This window comes from Coenobita brevimanus, chromosome 116 (genome assembly GCF_032717465.1).
Source record: "Coenobita brevimanus isolate Jiangsu-jjx chromosome 116, ASM3271746v2, whole genome shotgun sequence".
In the NCBI taxonomy this organism is placed as follows: domain Eukaryota; kingdom Metazoa; phylum Arthropoda; class Malacostraca; order Decapoda; family Coenobitidae; genus Coenobita; species Coenobita brevimanus.
In genome coordinates, this window is record NC_137069.1 from 31,477,391 (window position 1) to 31,500,579 (window position 23,189).

The following is a 23,189-nucleotide window of genomic DNA, read 5'->3' on the forward strand; positions in this document are numbered from 1 at the left end:
AGTGTAGAGTCACTCACAGGCAGAAGGAAGAGGAAAGAATGAGAAGAAAGAAAAAACAAGAGGGAGTGTAAAGTTACCCCCAGGCAGAAAGACAAGGAGAAGAATGAAGGAAAGAAAGACAGAAGAGGATGAAAGGAAAGATAATCATGATAATAATATAATAATAATAATAATAATAAACTAAAACAATATGAATAGTAATAATAAAACATTTTATAATGTCACCATATGTTAAGAGCTGAATTCTTTTTCCCTCAGGATGTGTATTTTTCAGTCTTTTGGCTAGAGTCACACGATTATTTTTCTCATAGGAAAGGATTTCATGTATATACATACACACACACACACACACACACACACACACACACACACACACACACATATATATATATATATATATATATATATATATATATATATATATATATATATATATATATATATGAGAATGTGGGACGTCTCCACTAACCCATTTAGCTGAAATTATTATTAAACTGAGTTACTGTTAAATTTTATTTTATTTTTCTATACTATCTAATTCAGGAAGGATGGACAGAATTTTTTCAAAAGGTGCATATATTAACGGATTTTTTTAAAAAATTATGTTATTATATCTTAATACACACACACACACACACACACACACACACACACACACACACACACACACACACACACTCACATACACACACACACAGCCCTGTATGAAGAGACAACCCTCGCATGTTTCCCCCATTTTTTAAAACTATGTTTTCGTCCCTTCAGCCAAGAGTCCATCCACGTTAAGATATTACCGTCTTATACCATGTGCTCTGACCTTCCTAACTAACCTTTAGTGTGGCACCCTATCTATCAGTATATCTATCTACAGCCAGACGCCACAATCCCGTAAGGGTGGCCACAAACAAATCTCCTCCATCTCGCTTTGTCCCCTCCCATTCGCTGCCCCACCCCCCAGCTCACACCTCTCTCCACTCCATCCCTCCACTCTCTTCCTCGGCCTAACCACTCCCTCTCCCTCCACTCCACCCTCTAACTCCACATACATTCTCCTCGTTAGTCCCTGTCTCTCCATCCCTCTCCACATGGCCGAACCACCTCCCATGTATTTATTCCAACACTTCATCCACATCCACATCCACTACCACAAGGCTCCTTCACTTCCTCATTTGTCAGTCTCTCCGTGGTAACTCCATAGCTGATTTACCACCTGTTTTAAATTTGGTTACTACGCTCACTGTCTTCCACGCTACTGAAACTTCACCTGAATTTAAAGAATGATTAAATAGCGTTGAAGGCGAAGAGCATCTGTAATTAAGTAGAGTTGTAATGAAGGGCACCTGTAATTAAGTAGCACTGTAAGTGGAGGGCACCTGTAATTAAGTAGCACTAAGTGGAGGGCACCTGCAATTAAGTAGCGTTGTAAGTGGAGGGCACCTGTAATTAAGTAGCGTTGTAAGTGGAGGGCACCTGTAATTAAGTAGCACTAAGTGGAGGGTACCTGTAATTAAGTAGCACTGTAAGTGGAGGGCACCTGTAATTAAGTAACGCTGTAAGCGGAGGGCACCTGTAATCTGGTGTAGGGATTATTTCTTTTTATTAATTTTCTCCCTTCTGTTTATCTTTTCTAAAAATAAAAATTTTCCTTGGTTTCTTTCATAATTTTTTGCAAATATATCGTTCAGACCTGGCGATGTTTTAGGTTTTAACTCTTTAATTTCTTTCTAAACGTCGCATTTAATGGTAACAAAACAGGTTTCAGTTCTGCATAAGCAAATTAAATCGCTTAGGAATAGGTGTTAGGGAGCGAAGTGAATACGGGCCTATAACAACACAGGCTCCTGTTCTGTATAAGCAAAATAAATCCCTGAGGAATAGGTGTTAGGGTGAATACGGAGATACAACACAGGCTCCGCGCTTTTTGCCAGCGTTTGTTTTCTGATCTCTCTCTCTCTCTCTCTCTCTCTCTCTCTCTCAAAGAAAAAAAGCCACAAAAATGCTACTACTTTTGTTCCCCTTCACTACAAATGGAAAAGAGTATCAGTTTCTTTCTTTTCTTTTTTTTTTATCTTTTTCCATTATTTTTTCGTGTTTTTTCTTGCCGGGGGCGAGCGTTCAATTTTCAGGCCATAGGGTGTAGCAGATTTTTTGACACTGCTATTTTGTTTTCTTTCGTGAGCTGAAAGACTACGCCTGAAAGTAAAGGAAATATTTTTGTCTATTTTTTCTCTTTCTCTGTGTTGCTTACTCTCTCTCTCTCTCTCTCTCTCTCTACTAATGGCAAGTTTAAATCGCAGGTCGGAAACTGTCAGAAACCAATGGAGAAGGATAAAGATCATTCTCTCTCTCTCTCTCTCTCTCTCTCTCTCTCTCTCTCTCTCTCTCTCTCTCTCTCTCTCTCTCTCTCTCTCTCTCTCTCTCTCTCTCTCTCTCACACACACACACACACACACACACACACACACACACACACACACACACACACACACACACACACATACACACCGAATATCAGAAGCAGTAATTTCATTTTTCCTCAGTAGCTGCTTGTGCCATCTTACTCTTACCTGTAAGAGAGAGAAAGTTATTAGAAACAGGTGAGAAATTTTGTTAACGATGGTGATGACAGTGGTGATGATGGTGGTAGTAATGATGATGATGGTAATGGTAATAATAATGATGATGATGATGATGATGATGACTGACCGACTAAGTGACTGACTGAATGAATGGAAGATTGACTGAATGAACAGGAAGTATACACCTCTGAGACCAAACAACCCTAACCCTTTCAGCCCAAGTACCTTTTTTTCGTTATATCCTTGCTACCACCATGCGATGATATATAAATGTGGGGCGATATTTTATTATAATTTCTGAAGGATGTAACAATTATAGTCTGAATTTTCTGCCATATTGCAAACTACACTCTGCAATGTTTGAATGCAAGCTGGTCATATCGAACCACTGCAGGTGTTCCGTAAATGATGTTAAATATAAGGGGTCTACACACACACTCGCGCATTCATATGTAATAATACGGTCATAAGTGAAATAGAAATTATTGCTGCTTTTTGGTAACAAACAGGCACGAGTTAGAGGTTCCGCACCTACACTGTTTTCCTATGGCTTTTTTTTTTTAAACTTGACAAAGATACCAAACCTATGGCCAGGTGTAGTCAGATTAAAAGGTGGGTTTGACCAGTAACCAAGGAGACTCACTCCTACCCTATGACTAAATATCGATTTTCATGCAGCGAGAGTGGCCCAGTTCTATCAGATGAACACAAATCTACTACAGAAAAATAACATAGCTCATTCTTAAACCATCGATCACCAGGATATAAAATAATGGACTGAGCGCACATTCCATCTTGCTATTTAATTACACACACACTTAAAAAAAAAAAAAAGTGAAGAAACTAGACTTCCTCAAAAAAATGAAACTTAATCCACTTAACCTGGGGAAGTTTCAGACAATTTCAGACCCTCTCTCTCTCTCTCTCTCTCTCTCTCTCTCTGCAGGGAAACTGGAGAGGGACGCCTTCACAAGGTGGCACTGATATAACTGGGCGGCTCCACTGCCTGGTTATCCAAACATCCCTCTACTACTTCCCTATCCCCCCAAAGGAGGATGGTGGCCTGCAGGAGAAGGGGAAGTTAAGCCCACAGTCCACCGGGTTCACATTTCAGATGAACCTGGGGTGCTGCTGCTGCTACTACTACTACTATTGCTTCTACTGCGTCTACCACTACTTCTTCTTCTACTACTACTACTACCACTACTACTACTACTACTACTACTACTGCGTCTACTACTACTATTGCTACTACTACTACTACCAAATAAAAGTTGGATTCTATCAGAACTAAAGCCCTTAATGCCAGAGGTGGTGGTGAAGGTAAGGTAAAGGTGGGGGAAGACACCATGAAGCGCTTAGCCATGGTGCTCATCTACGTAGCTTAGGCCTTTGAGCTTGTGGCGGGTCACTCACACATTATACTGAGATACAAGGTTACTGCATCCCCCAGGTTACCACAGTTACCTGCGTAAGAGTTACCCTGGTTACTGGTTTGACCTGGCAAGCCACAATGGCTGGCTGGACACCGGGGTTCAGTGGAGTCAGCTGGCCGCACCTGGATTCCAACCCTGGCGCTATCAGGCCCACAACTTCCTGGCTAACAACATTAATCCCTTGGCTACCGTGGCGGCAAAAATATCTCACCCATGTCACCCTAGTCTCTGCCATCACGCCGCCCTCCCTCCCTCGCACTCTCATCTACCCTCTATGATTAACAGGAGTGATTTTACGAATGCCAAACTTATTAGAAGAATTACGAGAACAAGGTAATAATAGCAGCAGCAGCAGTATTATTATTATTATTATTTTTAGTAGTAGTAGTAGTAGTAGTAGTAGTAGCTGTAACCCCAGGCTCAAATGAACGTGAACTGGGTGGATTGCGGGCTTAAGTTCCTCTTCTCCTTCAGTCCACAATCCTCATTTTCGGGGGATAGGGAGGTAACCAAGAGACGTTTGTGTAGCCAGGCAAGTGACCCCCCCTCTAATTACACCAGTGCCACCACCTGAAGGCGTCCCACTCCAAAAAGATACATAGAAATAATTAGGCGACTCATTTTACTGGCTATGCTGTGGGTAGTGCTGAGATTATTATTATTTTATTGTTTATACATACTAAAGAATTTATTTTTTTAGTGGGAAGAAAGGTAGGTATGATGATGAGGAAAAGAAGATGATGATGATGATGATGATGATGATGATGATGATGATGATGGTGATGATGATGATGATGATGATGATGATGATGATGATGATGATGATGATGATGATGATGATGATGATGATGATGATGATGATGATGATGATGGTCATGAAAATAATGATGATAAAACCTTCATGTGAGTGGTGGACTTCAAAAACTACCATCATCATCATCATGATCATCTTCACCATCCCAGTATTTGCACTACTATAAGAGGGTAACCTCCATCCAGATCATACACACACACACACACACACACACACACACACACACACACACACACACACAGAACTATAAATAGAATACCCCAAGTATACAAAAAAAAAGAATAATAATAATGGAACGATTGTCACGTCTTGTTATTCATGTGATCTCTCTCTCTCTCTCTCTCTCTCTCTCTCTCTCTCTCTCTCTCTCTCGCCATATATAATTATGTGGTGGAATAATAATAATAATAATGGAACGATTGTCACGTCTTGTTATTCATGTGATATCTCTCTCTCTCTCTCTCTCTCTCTCTCTCTCTCTCTCTCTCTCGCCATATATAATTATGTGGTGGAGGACATCAAGGTCTTCTGATAGGGAACATATGAACCTGGCGTGAAACTGAAACCGGGCTCTGTCACACACACACACGCACACACACGGACATGGACACTTTCATTATCAATACAGCTTATCTTTGTCTGTCTTTCTGTTTGTCTGTCTGTCTGTCTGTCTGTCTGTCTGTCTATCACACACACACACACACACACACACACACACACACACACACACACACATTTTCATATTTCATCACAACACAGTTACTGTATTCAAAATGAATTTTAGAGTGCCTTCCTGTGTGTGTGTGTGTGTGTGTGTGTGTGTGTGTGTGTGTGTGTGTGTGTGTGTGTGTGTGTGTGTGTGTGTGTGTGTGTGTGTGTGTGTCGCTTATAAACAGTGTCAGGAATTATGCTCTGCGAGTGAATACCCTTTGCCTATGAACTATGAATAGTGTCAGGAGGTAAGATAAGCAACATGAAAAAGTTTCACTCTAGCAAAATCGTGCAGCTGAACGGTCAAGAATGTGGAAAATGTTCGACTGAGTTGGCAACGACCGCGGTCAAATGCGACCAGTGCAGTAGATTATTCCACCTTAAATGCACAAAGGATGCCTACTTATATGGGGATAAAGTACTTTACCTCCAGAGTGACCTATACGTGCGAAGAATGTGTGAAAACGAAAACTGATGGATACGAGGATGTGTTGGAACTGATCAAAGAACTGAGAATCGGTAATAGACTAATCAGTGATGACGTCAGCGGTCACGACACGGCCGCGACCGGCCTAACAGATAAGGATCTCCCCTACTCTGTAAATGGTGATTCGCTTGGAATAATCAAACGATTGGCAGAAAGCATTGATGTACTGCGAGCAGAAATAAACAGTCTCACCCAAAAAATGAACACCGAGAACAACTGCAGCAAACAGAAACTGTACTCACAAGCCTTGCAGTCGACAGATGATATCCAGCAGTCCAACCAGCAAGCCGTTTACATAAAGCGTAAGGACAATGGAAATGAAAACAGCAGCAGTGCCGAAATATCGTGTGCTCTAAAAGCAGTGCCTGCTATCTCCATGAAGAATGTACATGATAAGACCATTAAACTCGTGCTCCCGAACAGTGAAACGAGGCAGCGAGCCATTGAGGCGATACAGGAGTCGGAGACACTGAAAAATACCTACGAATTATCGTATGAGAAAAAGCTACGGCCCAAGATCACTGCCACCTACATACCAGACTACAAGGATGATGACGAAATAATTAAATCAGTGAAGGATAAAAATCTCACAATCGCTGAACGGATTGAGGACTCAAAGGACCTGCACCTGCTGTTCACGAGACCTAGTGCTCCTGGCTTCAAGACAGCAGTATTATCGACATCGCCTCTCATCAGAAACGTGGTGATGAAAACTGGATATATCTATATACATATGTCCAGGTGCAAAGTATATGACAGATATTGGGTGCTACGATGTAACAAATGTATGAAATACGGACACAAGGCAGAAAAATACAGACAGGACAAACCCTGTTGTGGATACTGCTCAAGCAAGCATTACTCCAAAGACTGTACCAACGAAAATACGCTGAAGTGTTGCCACTGGACAGAAAATTCCAGAGAAGAGACACAACACTCGGCCTTTGACACGGAAGTTGCCCATCGTTTATCGCAGCAAAGAACCTGATAGTCCGCCGAACAATGCACGTGCCAGAAGAGTATTGTCCATCTTCAAAAAACGAGAGTCTGCAGAGCACCCAAAGGGTCAGAATGTAGAAGCTGAAGACGACATGCTCAGATCGTTATCAGATAGGTGTGAATGCATAACAGAACGTAGAAAATATCCAAGAACAATAATATGCTGTAACATCGAAGGTCTTCTGCCCAGAAAGAAAACGTACAAGATACAAATGCTAGAAGAATTAGCCACAGTGTACAATAGCGACATGATTAGCATAACAGAATCACATCTAAGGGCAGAAATCTACGACACTGAAGTGAAGATCAACAGATACCGAATCTTCCGCGGAGACCGCACTGAAGGGAAGAAGAAAGGTGGAGTAGTTGTGTACGTTAGTGAACACTTAGCACAAAGTACTTAGGTAGTAGCCACAAGAGCTAATGGCGAGATAGAATACGTTATACTGCATGTGGCTAAGTTGGAAACCATGGTCATTACCATATATCGACCACGAGGCTGCTCAACAGTGAATTTTCTCAGTATTCTAGATGTTGTTAGGTCAGAAATCGGAAAAAATGGCCCACCAGAACCCACCATTGTTTTAAACGGAGACTTTAACTTCCCTATAATAAACTGGCGATCACTCTCGGTATATGGAGGATCAACAGCTGATAGAGCACAGTCTGAGTCCCTACTGCAACTATGGAAGAATTTATGCTGCAACAGTTAGTAACGACTGCCACCAGGGATCCAATATATTAGACCTGTTCTTAACTAATAATGAAGACCTGGTTGCGGGAATCAGGACCGAGGATACCAACCTATCAGATCATAGATTTGTTGTAGTAGAAACTACAATGAATGTACAACCTGGAGCATCAGACCATATAAATCAGAGCAATTCATTTACAATATTGAATTTCTTCCACGAAGATACAAGCTGGATAACCATCAATGATGAACTGCGCAATATACAGTGGAATACAGAAATGGATAATATGAACAGTGAACAGATATTTAACCTGATTCATTCTAAGCTTCTGGATATCTGTCTAAGGTACACCCCTAAAAAGAAACAACGACAACAACATCGTAGTAAGATTCCACGTGATCGCAAAATCCTGATGAGGAAGAGAACGAAGTTAGTTAAGCGGATGACTGCGAATTCAACAGAGAGCAACGCACTACGTCGGATGTTAGGTGATATTCAAAAACAGATAACAGAATCACATGAAAATGAACTACGATTAGCAGAATAACAAGCAATATCAGCCATGAAACAGAACCCCAAATACTTTTTTCGCTCTGCAAAATCAAAGGCCAAATTTCAAAGCAGGGTTGGTCCTTCAGAAGTCAATGGAGAACTAATCACCGTGCCGAAACAGATAGCTGATGCCCTGAATGATCAATATAAGTCTGTGTTCAGTCACAGTGACCAAGCTAAAGAATAAAAAGAACAGGAGGAGAGGGATAATGATAATACACTAGGGTACATTGATTTCGACCGGTCGGACATTGAGCAGGCCATTTCAGAAATCATCATGTATGCGGCAGCAGGCCCTGGCAACATTCCTGCCATCCTAATCAAGAAGTGCGCGGGTGCTATCTCACTGCCATTGCTGCTGCTCTGGTGTCGGTCTCTAGACACGGGAGAAATGCCTCTTATACTCAAACATGGAATCATCTCACCTATATATGAAGGAGGAAACAGACTACACCCGAAGAATTACAGACCGGTGGGCTTAATGTCACAAGTTATAAAAATATTTGAAAGGATTATAGTTAAAAAGCTATCGAAATTTATGGAGAACAATTCACTTCATAACAATCAGCAACACGGATTTCGACAAGGCCAGTCGGGTCTTTCACAACTCTTACAGCATCAAATTGAAATACTGAAAAATCTAGAATCTGAACATGGAGTGGATGTTATTTATCTGGATTTCTCCAAGGCATTTGATAAGGTGAATCAGCAAACACTACTAAGCAAGCTCTACCGAATGGGGATCCAAGGCAAGATACTGGAATAGTTTAATAATTTTTTTCAGTGATAGAAGCCAGTCAGTAATCGTGGAAGGAGTTCACTCTTACAGTACTGAAGTGCTCATTGGAGTGGTACAGGGCTCTGCTATAGGCCCCGTGCTTTTCCTCATTTATGCCATTGATATAGACCCGGATATGAAATACTGCAGAGCAAGTTCATTCGCGAATGACACTAGACTGTTAGCCAAAATATCGAATGAACAACACTGTACCAAAATGCAAGATGACCTTAAGTCGATGTTTAAATGGGCGAAGAACAACAGCATGGAATTTAACACCAGCAAGTTTAAGATGCTTCGGTACCGACACCCGAAAGCGGACGTGATCAGCTACGAGTACAGAAGCCTAGAAAATGAAACCATTAGCTGTCACAGGAATACAAAAGATTTAGGAATCACTATGAGTAACGATGCCAGCTTTGAACTACAAATAGATGAAATGGTCTCTAAGGCAAAACAACGGATGGGTTGGATTTTCCGTACATTCAAGACCCGGGAACCAGATGCGATGCTGACTCTGTATAGAGCAATGGTTTTACCCATCATCGAATATTGCAGCCAATTGTGGAACCCTGTTACCATCGGGCAGATAAGAAAAATTGAAGCGTTGCAGAGAACATTCACATCTAAAATACATGGCACTAATGCAATGGACTATTGGCAGAGGTTGCAGCATCTGAAGCTGTACTCCTTATAAAGACAGAGAGAAATATATATCATCATATATATTTGGAAAATCATCAATGATATTGTCCCTAACGTAAATTACAACGGAGAAAATCTTATCACAACACACTACAACTCAAGAAAGGGAAATTTATGCAGAATGCAGCCAATAAAAAGGACATGGCGACGAATACAGACACAGACAGAAGGGTCAATTATCGTGAACGGACCAAGGCTCTACAACTGCCTTCCCCAATCCATCAGAGACACGAAACACACACTGACATCATTCAAGAAGGCTTTGGATAAGTTCTTAGCAACAATACCGGACCAGCCATGTCTCCCCCACTATCATCAGATGGCGGAGGGCAACAGCATCCGGCAACAAGCAACCGAAACGCAATGGCGGCACACCAGTGTGGCTGGGGACTGATGTCCCAATCCTTAATCACAGGAACCACAGGTGTGTGTGTGTGTGTGTGTGTGTGTGTGTGTGTGTGTGTGTGAGGCAAAGTGCATGTAAACGTTGTGTGCAAAGTTATGAAGTTATGCATGTGTTTGAGTTGCTCTCTCTCTCTCTCTCCTTGTCTATATAAATCTATGTATCTATCTATATGTACGTTAATCTCTCTCTCTCTCTCTCTCTCTCTCCTTGTCTATATCAATCTATGTATCTATCTATATGTACGTTAACCCGTCACGTCCCGAGGTTTTCCGCACCTATGACATCCCCCAGTCCCGAGCCTTTTTGGAAAAAAAATTTTTTTGCTAAAACTTCCGCTTATGTCGAGAAACGAAGGAAAATCACAAAGAAAGTGGTTCCCGCGGTCTATAAGTGGTCCGTACAGGTGCGGTTCCCCCCCTCAGGTATGGTGTTCTCTAATGGGCTGGATATGCGTTTACGTTTTCTATGGTAAGGAATAATGGGAGAAACAACACACAACCCCTCTATATTTATTGAATTTGAACTAATAAACAATAACAGTAACAATATAATGGATTTCAGACACATATATAGGAAAAATAAGCATTGTACCATCGCGCGAGCATAGCGAGTTTGGTCCGAGTCGTAACATGCTATATGCTATGTGTCTGGTATGAGTCAACCTATCATTTTTTCTACTTGTATACTTCTGTTTCAATGACATTTTACCAATTACAACTGTTTGTAAGTGTTTTCAGATGTTTTCATTCATTATGATGACATGCAGCATAAGTACAACGCACATCAGCTTAGTAAGCGCACTCGCTATGACTCGTATTTCAACATACCAAATTGTTTTATCACTTTCCAATTATTTTTCCCTTTACATAGAACCTTTCCTCCACCACTGTAAAGGTTTTCAATTATTTTCATTCATTACGAGGGCATTTAGCGATATGCTAGCGCATATTCACGTAGCAACCACGATCTCAAACACTCGTGTTTCATCATCTACTTTATTTATTCACTCCACTTATAATTTCCCACTTACATTACACACGTTTACACCCCTATAATGCACTGTACATACTTGCTGCCATTATTTATTCAAGTGAGCGTGAGAATATCGCCTGAAAATACCCTCGCAAGGAATGTTTCGACAAACATAATACTCACACACTTATATACTAATTCACTCACACACTTATATACTAATTATTCACTTTATCACTTGCTGACTTTTATTTTGACTAATACGTGCCTTATTCATTCAACTGAGCGTCAGGAAATCGCATCTCTATACACACGCTATGAATATTTGACTTAGAATATATATCATCACTTACAATAATTTGAACTTATATTATACCCGTAAGAATTTCCCATAATAATAATTATATAATTACGGGCCGTATTTATTGCACTGAGCGACAGAATATCGCATCATAAAACCCTCGCTATGTAAGTTTCAACTTAGGGCAGATTTATATACTTACATACAATGTTTTCACTTATGTTCTACCCGTATGCACTTTATACTAATATTTGGAGATCAACATGACTGATAATTTCACTGAGCGTCTGTCTGTCGCATTTACCTCATAATTTCAGCGTCCTTTCGCATTCACACCATACTAAAATTGCATCAACGTGTGATATTCACTAAAACATGGGTGAATACAGAGACCCACGTCACACTGCACGCACTCATAGCGCGTGTCCTTCCTCTGTGTCGTGAGTCTCACCTGGGAATTACTGCACACGTGACACCTCCGTTGGGGCCTAGGTCTGTTTGGCTGGGGAGGGATAGGAGTGGGGAAATGGCGGCCGGATATTCTCTGGGGAGTTTGGGCAATATGGGCAGTGCGGGTGCGATGTTGGGGCCTTTCAACAGCATACTTTGCAAAGATTTCTCTTGTGAGCTCCCTCACAAACCCTTCAAATGTTTCCTGAACTCCTGTTGTCATGGCGTGAAGGTGGTGGCAATTCAGAGCAGTGATAGCTAGCAAGTGAAAGAAGTTTTTTATACCACTTCATCGTGGTCCTGGCACACTCTACCGTCGATATCATGGAGTCTGACTGGTCCACGAGGCGCATGTTTGTATTGTAATCCATAACACACTCAGGTTTCCAAACACGACGCCTGCTCTCGCTACGGTAATATACTGAATCAGTACGGTGCATCAAGGGGCAGTGAACCGTGGACAAGAGGCTTACTTCTCTGTTGTGGTTCCACATTGTTGCACGGATGTTGTTGGCTTTGAAGAAGACAACCTCATTCCTGCAAGTTTCTGCCCTACCTTGGCCATGTGACGCCGGTTCACCTTTACGGTTCCACAGACTCCCGTTTCATGTGTGTGAAGATAACGAGCGAGAAGAGGGCTAGTGTACCAATTGTCGAGGTAGAGAACGTGACCACGATTAAGGTAGTCTTCTATCATCTTTACCACTGCTCCCGACAGTCCAATACTTCGATCTTCTATTATGTCTGTCTGTGCACCAGTGTACAAGACTATGTCTTGCACGTATCCAGTCCTACAGTCGCACATAACAAAGATCTTGAACCCAAAACGATGCCTTTTGCTGGGTATATACTGTCTGAATGAAATATTGCCTCTCCACAACACGAGACTCTCGTCTATGACGAGGTCTCTATAGGGATAGAATGAGGAACGAAAGGTTTGCCTGAGGTGATCAAAGACCAACCTAATTCGCCTCATTTTATCAGTGTTGTTTGCATTTGCAGGGTCATGAGCATCATAGAAATGGAGGCGACTTAGAATTTGTTGAAACCGATTACGGCTCATCACTTGACCAAATATGGGGGTAAACATAACAAGGTCCCTAGTCCAGTAAGCAGGAATTCTATTCTTTCTTATAATACCCATCAAAAGGACCAGGGCAAAAAATAAGAACATTTCTGGAAGGGAGACAGGGTAATCATAGATCATAGAATGCCTACTCCTTGTTCCCAATCTTTCACTCTCTAGGCGCTGGGCACTTGCAAACAGGTTTGTTTGGTATACAATCTGATCAACAAATGCCTTACTGAAAAACAGGTGGAAAAAATCCAACCTGGTGGAATTACGGTGAATTCCTGGAGCAATGCAGCCAGATCGCCCCTGCTCAGTGAAGGGGTGAATGAGGGGAGAAAAATCACTCCCATCCTCCCAATCCCACGACACAAATCCCTCGTCCCCATCAGCCCCATCACCGCCTTCGTCTGGGTGGGGAGGAGATCCTGGCTGGGGAGGTGGGGGAGAAGGAGTGCGGAGGGCTTCCCCACTGTCACTCCTCTTCCCTCTGCCTTTACCCTTTCCCTTTTCCTTACCCTTACGGCCTTGAGGAACATTAGGGGGCTGTGGGGATGAAATAGGGGAATATTGGGGAGCAGAAGATGTGCTGGGGAGTGGTTCCTCCCCACCTTCCCCCTCCATTACAACACCACGTGCTCTCTCACGCAACCTAGCTCGACCACGTGTTAGGGGATATTGGGGAGCATAAGACGTGCCTTGGAGTGGTTCCTCCCCACCTTCCCCCTCCCTCACAACCCCACGTGATAATGAACGCACCCGCACTGGCCCACGTGATCCACTACGCTGCCTCACACTACGTAGGGAGAGCAATGACTCACTCACGTCACTCTCACTTTCCCTAATCCTCCCTGGACTTTCCCTTTCACTCCCCACTCCCTCCACTTGACTTCCTAGCTCCCCAAACAAAATGCTAGGCCCATACCTGCTCATACGACGTGGTGTGCGCTCTGGGCCACGATGTGTAATCACCTCCCGTCCATACCACATAGCAGCACGTCCCACGGCTCCGTCATCGTCCTCATCCTCGTCCTCGTCCTCGAATTCTGGTTCCAAATCACGCTGGGGATAGGGATAGGATATTGCACGTGCCTTCTTTGCCTCCTGCCCCTCTCTAGCAGCATGGTAAGTCACGTACTGCCGCTTCCTGGGAGACGGAACTTCCTCATCACTGCTGGTGGTTTCTTCCTCCTCTGGCTGCACATAATCCTTGTCCATATCCTCGTCGTCCAGTGGGGAATCACTGTCGCCAGTAAAGGTGTCCAGGGCGACTTGAATTTCGCTGTCTGAGAGACCTCTCTTAGTCATGTCTGAGCAGGACTGTGGCTACCAGGTGAGTGGACAAGTGGTGGGCTAGCGCGGGTCGCGCGGGGGCGCCGAGTGTCCCCGCCTGGTGGCAGGTAGGGGAAGGTCATGCGAGGGTACGTACCACAAATCAAGCGCGAATTTTGAAAATTGTCGAAATTATGCAAATTGCAATTGCACGACGTACCGGTACGTCGCCAGGACGGCAAATGCAAATCGTTGCAACGTACCCAAACGTCAATGGGACGGGGCGGGTTAATCTCTCTCTCTCTCTCTCTCCTTGTCTGTATCAATCTATTTATCTATCTATATGTACGTTAATCTCTCTCTCTCTCTCTCTCTCTCTCTCTCTCTCTCTCTCCTTGTCTATATCAATCTATGTATCTATCTATATGTACGTTAATCTCTCTCTCTCTCTCTCTCAATCAGTATTTATCTGTCTATATGTGTCACTTAACCTTCATCTGTCCATCTATCTGTCTATCTATGTATCCACCTCTCTATCTGTCTACCTACTTGTCTATCTGTCTTCATCTGTCACTATGTATCTTTCCACCCAACACTCCATCCATCCATCCAACAGTCTATCCATTTATCTACCTATCTATCTATCTGTCTATCTATCTATCCGAAGTCGATTAAATATAACAAAATTATTAGGTACAATCCACACTAAGAACACCCTAAGCAAAATCTTGTTTAACGAAATTGAGAAAAACAATGTAGGAAAAGTCTACATAAAATTCCCGCCCAAGTTCAACACAAGATTTGCCCTAAAGTACTTGGTCTTGCGTCTAAGAAACTAAGGCTAACAGGTCGGAGTGGAGACAGCTATTTTCTATTTATTCTTGACAGTTCTCTTTTATTTTAGTGGCTTTGTTTGGTCTCTCCTTATTTTGTGATGCTGTTGTTGATAATAATGATAAGTATGATAATAATAATAATAATAATGATAATAATAATAATAATAATAATAATAATAATAATAATAAATAACAATAATAATAATAACGATAGTAGTAGTATAACAGCAAAAATAATAGTAAGGGATGATGATGATAAAATAATAATAATAATGATAATAATAATAATAATCCTCATCATCATCATTATCATCATCATCATCATCATCATCATCATCATCATCATCATCATCATCATCTCATCATCAATATCATCCCGGTATCTATTCTATCTATATACCTAGGCTGCTTTCCCCAACTTTTGAAAAGGAGGTAGTCGAGACAGGAAGACACACTCCCAATTTACTCATCCACACACACACACATTCACTCTCATCTTAGCCCCAAGGGTCAACTGTGCAGTGCAGTCAGCGGCATCCACAGCAGGGCCCAACAGCAGAGCTGGTTTACCCCTGCCACAACATAATGGACCCATCCCCTTACACGCACCTGACCTGATATTGAGACAATATCCCTTGAGGGCCGCGTCATCATTTATTCGTTCACAATTTCTCACCAGTCATTCCTCTCACGTGCAGCCACTTTTCCATGCTCAACAGACATCCCTCTCGCATCCAATGCTCTCTTCATTCACTGTCCATCCATCCTATTCAAGGTCTTACTCTCAGCCTTACACCTCTAACAGCCGATCCAGTTATCTTTTTCACCAATCGCTCGTCATCCATTTTCTCCATATGCCTAAACCATTGCAACACCCTCTGCTCAACTCGATCAGCCATCTCCCTGCACAACTCCAGTTCTTCATCGCACTTCATCACCTCTCACTCGATCCATACGCATCACTCCCACACATACTCCTCAGACACCTCATCTCCACTGCATTCAAACTTTTCCTCTCTGCTACACCCTTGTTCCACATTTCAGCCCCATATAAGGCAGTCGGTGCCACAACACCTCCATACAGCCTTCTCTTTACATCCATGCTAAGTGAATGGCATCTAAACACTCTTTCATTCCTCCCAGCACCTTTTCTACTTCATTCACTCTAAACTTCACTTCCATCCACAGCAACATGTGACCCTAATTACTTAAAACATTCTACCTCCTCAAGCAACTCACCATTCAAAACTATATTCATCTTCCTACCATCTACCAACCTAGTACTCTTCATCACTTTACTCTTATTCTCATTTACTCTCAATTCCCTCCTTTCACACACCCTTCCAAACTCATCTACCAACTGTGTCAATCTCTCATCTCTTCCCTTAATCAGTCACCAATGCAGTATCATTCACAAACAGCAGCTGATTCAGATTCCACTCTCTACCATCAGCATTCAGCAGAATCAAACCTCCACCTAACACTGTTGCATTCACCTCCCTTAAAACACCATCCATATAAATATTAAACAACCAAGGCGGCATAACGCATCCCTGCCGCAGCCCCACACTAACGGGAAACCAATCACTAACAGTATTTCCCACTCTTACACACGTTCTACTATTTATATAAAAACTTTTAACTCCTTTTAGCAACCTACCAACTAGTCCATACAATCTTAAAACAGTCCACAAAGCCTCTCTATCATTTCTATCATACGCTTTCTCTAAATCCATGAATATCCACAACACATCCTTACATTTTGCTAAATACATTTCACATACCTGTCTCACAGCAAATACCTGATCCATGCATCCCCTCCCTCTCCTAAAGCCACACTGCTCCTCACCAATCACTCCCTCTGTACCCTCTCTTACTCTCTTAATTAACACTCTGCCATACACCTTACCTACAACACACAGCAGACTTATACCACTAAAGCTGGTACATTTTTTTTTTTTTTTAATACGAGGAAGAAGGAACCAAAGGCCATGAGCCCGCAGTAACAGTTCCCTCCAAGAGAAAAACAAAATACAACAGAGAGCCAAATTCAAGATCCGATCATTTTGAGATGCCTGGACACACTGCGTTTGAAAGACTGGAGATCATAGGCAGCAGGAAATACAGATAGAGGGAGACAGTTCCAGAGCCGACCTGTTGCATAAATGAAAGACTGGGAGTAACGGTTAACTCTTGCATTAGAGAGTTGGACAGAAAAGGGATGAGAGTTTGCTGCCAGACGGGTGCTACGCGCCCGTCGTAGAGGTGGAAGAATGCAAGCAGACAGTTCAGAGGAGCAGTGACCATTAAAGTAGCGATAGAAAAGAGATAAAGATGCAACAGTGCGGCGAAGAGACAGAGGTTGAAGGGAGTCAGTAAGAGGAGGAGAGTTAATAAGACGAAAAGCCTTTGACTCCACCCTATTGAGAAGAGCTGTATGTGGGGAGCCTCCCCACACATGAGAGTTGTACTCCACACAGGGGCGGATAAAACCCCTGTATAGAGTCAACAACTGTGCAGGGGTAAAGAAAGAGCGGAGTCGGCTTAGCACACCCAATCTCTTGGAAGCAGATTTTACAAGAGATGTAATATGATCTTTCCATGATAAGTCCAGAGTAAATGAAACCCCAAGCATGTTCAAGGATGATGCAGGATTAAGCTGAATATTATTAAACATTAGTGGGTATACCTGTGGAAGATTTTGTCGGGTTGATAGGTGTAGGAACTGAGTCTTAGATGCATTAAAAACAACCATATTATTTTTACCCTAGTCAGAGATATGAGCCAAGTCAGACATTAGGTGTGCCATAGCCTCATCCCTTGTTTGTTGAAGTAACTGTTGAGATGGGCGTTGCGGGAACCGAATGGAAAGGTGAAGGGTGGAGTCATCAGCGTATGAGTGGATAGGGTTAGATGTACAGCTTAGAAGATCATTGATGAATAAAAGGAAGAGAGTTGGTGATAGGACAGAGCCCTGAGGAACACTACTGTTGATAGATCTAGGAGAAGAACGATGGCCGTCTACAACAGCGGCTATAGAACGACCAGAAAGGAAGCTAGCGATGAAGGCACAGATAGAAGGATAGAAGCCGTAGGAGGGCAGTTTGGAAATTAAAGATTTATGCCAGACTCGATCGAAAGCCTTTGAGATGTCAAGAGCAATGGCAAAGCTTTCGCCAAAGTCCCGAAAGGAGGATGACCAGGAGTCTGAAAGGTAGGTGAGAAGATCGCCAGTGGAGCGTCCCTGTCGGAATCCGTACTGACGATCGGAAAGAAGGTTGTGATAGGAAAGGTGCCTTAAAATTTTTCTATTAAGAATTGACTCGAAAACTTTTGAAATACAGGACGTTAAAGCAATTGGACGATAGTTGGAGGGTTGGGAGTGGTCACCCTTCTTTGGGACTGGCTGAATGAGAGCAAACTTCCAGCAAGAAGGAAAGCTACAAGTTGACAGACAAAGGCGAAAGAGTTTGCCTAGGCAGGGTGTAAGCACAGAAGCACAGTTCTTGAGAACAACAGGAGGGACCCCATCAGGCCCATATGCCTTGTTAGTACTGAGGCCAGTGATGGCAGAAAATACATCAACTGAAGAAATTTTAATGTCAGCCATGAGGAAGTCAGAGGGGGAAAGAGATGGAGGAACAGCACCGGAATCGTCTAAGGTGGAATTGGAGGAGAAAGTCTGTGCGAAGAGATCTGCTTTATCAGTAGAAGAAATAGCTACAGAACCATCAGAGTAGAAAAGAGGAGGGAAGGATGATGAGGTAAAGTTGTTAGAAAGATTTTTGGCAAGGTGCCAGAAGGAGCAGGAAGAATTCGAGTTGGAGAGTTGAGAGCATTTAGTATGGATGAAATTATTTTTAGTAGAGCGAAGAACAGACTTAGCACGATTCCGGGCAGAAACGTAAAGATGATGTGATTCAGGGGTGGGTTGGCTCCGGTACCTTTTGTAGGCCCTCTCCTTGTTGCGGACAGCATTAGAACAAGCGTGATTAAACCAAGGCTTTCCTGCGTTAGTCAAAGGATATGAGAAAGGAATGTATGCTTCCATGCCCGAGAGAATAACCTCTGTAATGCGCAAGGCACACTCAGATGGCTCCCGGCCATGGAAGCAATAATCATTCCAGGGAAAATCAAAGAAGTACTTATCACCCTTACCTTTATACATGCCCAGTCAATTGGCATCATACTTCTTCCAAAACACACATTCAGCAGTCTTGCTAACCACTCAGCAATAGTCGCTCCACCACCTTTCAGGCATTCCACAGAACACCCATCACTACCTGCAGCTTTTCCTGTTTTCAACACCCTTACTGCCTCCTTTACTTCCTCCATCGTGATCAAAGAATCATTCAACTCTCCCAACACATTTATTCCTTGCACCCTTCCATCTGCCACAATCTCAGTCCCCCTTTCCTCCTCTACATTTAATAATCTTTCAAAATACTCCTCCCGTCTCTTCCTTACTGCATCCATCTCAAATAACATCCTTCTGTCCTCTGCTTTTACTCGCTCTTCCTTCCCAGACTCTCCTTTTCACACCCTTTTCATCTCCTTCCATAACATTTTCTTATTCTGTTGAAAATTCTCAATCAACCTCCTACCCCACTTCTCATCTGCTGCCACTTTAGCATCACGCACAGCACTTCTCGCCCTATTCCTCTTTTCCTTATACCTCTCATATGACACCTCACCCTTTCTCTGCAGCCACACTGCATATGCACGTCTCTTCTCAGCCACAGCCATACTTACTTCTTCACAACACCATTCACTTCCTTCTCTTACACCACCACCCACACGTCTCACACCACACACCTCTTCTGCATGCCCCACCACATCACTCTTAAACAACTGCCATTCCTCCTCCACACTGTCATTTTCCTGATCTTTCAATGCATTCCACTCATCAATCAATTTCTCTTGATACTCTATCATTTTCTTTCTTTTATCCAACTCACTCACTTTCAAAACCTCCCTGCCACACCTAAGCCTTCTACCTCGCGTCAATCTCATACATACTCTCAACTTTCCCTCCACCAGGCAGTGGTCAGACATGCCTCCACCCTCCCCTCTCAGAACTCTCACATCCAACAATCTTCCTCTGACATTACTGGACACAACCACATAGTCCATCAGTGCCCTATCAAGAACCCTTCCACCCTCCTGTCTCACCCATGTATACTTATAAATATCTTTCTTCTCAAACAGCGTATTTCCAATCACCATCTCTCGCTCAACACACATCCCTATCATTCGTTCCCCATTTTCACTCCATCCAGGCACACCATGCATACCGACACCTTCACTTGCTACATTTCCCACTTTAGCATTCAGATCTCCTCTAATTACCACATTCATATTCGCTCCAAAACTCTGCAGACACTTATCAACATCATTCCAGAAATACTCCCTCTCTTCTTCATCCCTTTTGCTACCAGGCCCATGTGCACACACAGACACACACAACTCACGTTCAAATTTCGCTTCCATCCACATCAGTTTCGATGACACCTCCTTCCATTCAATCATGCACTGCTGTACTTCCGGGCTCACTAACAAGGCCACACCTTCTCTCGCTCTTCCGCAGTCAACACCTGATATTCTTCCAGTTACACTTCCAAATTTAGACTCATCTTTCCTTTTCATCTTTGTTTCACTCAAAGCTAACATATCCAACTTTCTCCTCACAAACATTCTCCCAATCTCCTCCTTTTTAGCCTCAATCGTACTACATCCACGCACATTCATAGACCCAGTTTTTAGGGTATGGGGATAACTCAGTCCCCATCCCTTTCTCTGGCCTATCTCTTTAGGAACTAAAAAACAGAGGAGGGGGTCCCTAGTCCCCTCACCCCGACCCTTTTAGTTCCCTTTCACGACATACACGGAATATGGTAGCAGAATTCTTCCCAACACAACCTTGCTGCAGAGTGGTAGTACCACCCCATAGTGCAATCAGATTGTGTCCTCCCCCCTGCACAATAATAATAATAATAATAATAATAATAATAATAATAATAATAATAAAAATAATAATAATAATAACAATAATAATAATAATATTAATAATGTAATAAAAATATTAATAACAATAATAATAATAGCACTAATCTAATATACTATAGCACTAGCCATGTGTGTGTGTGTGTGTGTGTGTGTGTGTGTGTGTGTGTGTGTGTATTTTGGGCAGCTGAAACAACACATTCAAATTACACCAAAATTGGCAAAAAAAAAAAAAAAAAAAAAAAATCGCTGATGTGGAAAAACTTGGTCCCATCACGATTGAAAAACTTTTACTATATTTAATGAGTGATCAAAGCTTGACCAAAAAACGCCGCTCCCGGCGTAAGTGCAAGAAATTAGGGTTGTATTCACCGTAGAGTTTTTGATGGCTTTATATAAACATGACTCATATTATCTGAAATGATCGCAACGCGTGTGCGAAGCGTGAGGAAACGAGTGATAAGCACTAGGAAACAAGTGTGAAGCACGAGAAAGCGAGCGCGCAGCACGACAGCCCTCCGCAGGAGCAAGCGCGAGAGGGCACGAAGGGCCTAGGAGCACTTGTAATAGTAATAGTAGTAGTAGTAGTAGTAGCAGTAGTAGTAGTAGTAATTATAATAATAATAATAATAATAATAATAATAATAATAATAATATTTTAATAAAAGCAATAATAATAATAATCCATCAATCATCTAACCAAGTGTTGCCTCATCAGGAGTGTAGGAAAGTAATAATAATAATAATAATAATAATAATAATAATAATAATAATAATAAAAGCAATAATACTAATCCATCAATCATCTAACCAAGTGTTGCTTCATCAGGAGCGTAGGAAAGTAGTAGTAGTAGTAATAATAATAATAATAATAATAATAATAATAATAATAATCCATCCATCATCTAACCAAGTGTTGCCCTATGAGGAGCGTAGCAGAGCAATAATTATAATAATAATAATAATAATAATAATAATAATGAGACAGACAGACAGACAGACAGACAGACAAAATGTATATTGAAGAGAAGAAAAGAAGAAGGATAAAAAAAAAGAGAAAAGAGAGAAAAAATCAAGAAGTATACAATAAGAAAATAATAAGAAAAGAAGGAGAAAAGAGAGAGAAAGAAAAAAGAAAAGAGAAAGAGAAAGGAAAAAAGAAAGGGGAGGGAGAAATAAATATAGGGAAAGAAGAAAGGAGAAGGAAGGAAGAAGAGATGGGAGAAAGAAAGAAACTCCCGGAAGTGACAGAAAGTACAGACAAAGGAAAAGAGAGAGCAGTGAAAGAAAAGAGACAGGGAACTTAATGAAGGAAAAGGAACGAACAATTATATGACAAGGGGATAGATGAAAGATTAATTACGAGGGAAATAATGAGAGAGAGAGAGAGAGAGAGAGAGAGAGAGAGAGAGAGAGAGAGAGAGAGAGAGAGAGAAACTGATCAATTACTGAACCGAAATCATTCCCTCTCCACATCTGACATGGACAACAGCTCCACTATGCATTTCTAGTCATGTTGCAAATGTGTCGAGGTGTAATTAATGTGTAGCGCAGGTGTTGTAGTCTCAGTGGCTTTGTATATTTCGCAGCCTCTCTTCCTTTGCTGGGATTGGATGGAACAGGCTAAGAGCAAATTGGTCAAAGTGCAAAATGATGGGAGAGGCCTTTGTCTTGCAGTGGAATGTTGATGATGATGATATGATGATGGTGATGATGATGATGGGAAGGAGGATGGTAGTGGTGGTGGTGGTGGTTGTGGTGATGATGATGATGATGATGGTGACTGGAATAATAAAATATAATAAAATATGAAAATTTTAAAATACAATACGAATAGCATTTTAATGGGTTTGGAAATTTCGTAAAATCTTTCCCTAAGCGAGTATTCTGACCATTCCTCCTCCATAATCCTTTTTCATATTTCTGATCCAACTATGTCGATATTAAGAGAAGGGTCGTACTAGAGGATGTTACGGAATAAGCAAAGTAAAACGCTTAGCCAGACGAGTTACGAGGGCTTTTATGTCACTTTTTTTATTCCCCTATGGAGGGGACCCTCTCCCACCCACAAGCAAGAGTGAAAGGCAGTGAAGAGGGGGCGGTGGTCGAATGGTTGGGTAAAGA